The sequence below is a fragment of the Oryx dammah genome, unplaced genomic scaffold (assembly GCF_014754425.2).
Source record: "Oryx dammah isolate SB20612 unplaced genomic scaffold, SCBI_Odam_1.1 HiC_scaffold_5, whole genome shotgun sequence".
NCBI lineage: Eukaryota > Metazoa > Chordata > Mammalia > Artiodactyla > Bovidae > Oryx > Oryx dammah.
The window spans coordinates 27,527,602-27,529,310 of NW_024070189.1; the positions used below are offsets into that span (position 1 = coordinate 27,527,602).

General features: G+C 39.8%; 1 protein-coding gene across 2 annotated transcripts in view; it reads left to right on the plus strand.

Annotated features, from left to right (window-relative positions):
* Positions 1–1,460, plus strand: part of TMEM167A (transmembrane protein 167A) — a 52,680-nt gene extending 51,220 nt beyond the window's left edge. For both annotated transcript variants that reach the window (XR_005720962.1, XR_005720963.1), the window contains one exon: positions 7–1,460. The gene's annotated coding sequence lies outside the window, so the exon portion shown is untranslated. The remainder of the gene's footprint in view (positions 1–6) is intronic.
* The last annotated feature ends 249 nt before the right edge of the window (positions 1,461–1,709 follow it).

Consider the following 1,709-nt stretch of genomic DNA (forward strand, 5'->3'; position numbering starts at 1 on the left):
CTTGAGGTGGAGAAATTGATAAGAAACTAGCATGAACTGAGACAAAGACTGGTGTAAGTTAAATAGAAAAACAGACCAAATTATGCAGTTGCTTTAAGCCATAGAAAAGGCTGGGAGACTCATATAAAGGATGAATCAATACCTGATTATGAAATTAGAGGTATAGGGTCTATAAGGCTGTCCTTGGATCTCATATTGCAACTAAAATCCACAGGGTAGGTAATATGGAAGGACAGGCAAGAAGCTTCAGGATGGGCTGCAACCCATGTAAGTTATTACTGCTCTAATCTTGGTGCTGTGGATGTCCTGCAGAAGGAAAGGAGCTAAACACAATTTTCAGTTTCAGAAAAACTGAAGGAGAAAGTGGAATAGTTAGAGGTCAAGCCGTTGCCTCATGCTAACAAGGTTAGTGCATCTGTGACAACCTGTATGAACTAACAAAATGGTGGTGGCTTCACCTTTGCCCCCCAAATTTCACATGAGACTGTCACTTAGCCCACTCAAACCAAACTGTATAAGAACCTAAGAAACAGAATTCTAGAAAATGTAGGATGGCCAAGCTTGCAATGTATCAACCGGGCTGACACATTACAAGGGCATCACACCCTCTTAAGACCCACTTGGATTGCCTCCCAGCAATTCAAAACATTTTCGAAACAAAGCTGTTTATCCCTTCTAAATCTGCTTCTCTGAGATTATTTTTGTAAATAGTACAACTTGCCTTCTATTATTGAAACTTTCTAACCCCCTAAACTCCTCTTTGATTCACATGCTTCTCTTGCTCCTACCAATCCATAGTTGTTGTTTTTTACATCTGCAGTGCCTACCCCAGGCATATGAGTTCAAACTCAACAGGTGACTATACAATCCCCCACGTTGATTTCAGATTCAGTTTTATATAAGCCTCCTTCTGGAACCCCTGAAGTGCAACACAGGCATTCTCCCCCTCCAAAGACATGTACAGGAGAGTGAGTTATGGCAGAGAAGCTAGCATACTGTTTTCATATTTAGACCAAGAAAAACACACTGTAGACAAGATGAAAGATCTAATAAAAATGTGTTCTTATTCCTGATTCTAAAACTTTAACAGCTGGGCTTTCCCATGTGGAATAATGTTACATAAATAGCTCAGCCATGAAGCAGAGGGACTGAAGAAGTCCAAAGAAATGATAGATGATCTTAGACACTCTGAATCACACCCGGTGGAGTTACAAGGAAATAAGTGGTCTTTGGAAGGTACTGGTGAGCTAGCACTGGTACACCAGCAGACTTTACAGAACCTTAGTCATGTACCACTAATTCTACAGATGGTTTCTTTCTGCTTAAGCATATTAACACTGTCTTATTTCATAGGGACTTTTTCTTTCCATCCAAAAATGTTGTCTTTTAGTTCTAGACATCTAGAGAAACTGGCTCTCAGAAAATAAACTTGTTGAGATTTAAAACTGAAATGAACTGGATTCTTTTGCTTAATTTTTTTGAAAAGGGACACATATCCCTGTGAGTAGGAAATGGCAACCCACTCCAGTGTTCTTGCCTGGAGAATCCCATGGACAGAGAAGCCGGCCGGGCTACAGCCCATGGGGTCACAGAGTCAGACACGACTGAGTGACTGAGCATACATATCCCTGAGTATTTAATATTAATAAATAAATTTTTATTAAAAAATAAAATAATAAAGTGAAGTCACTCAGTCGTGTCCAACTCTT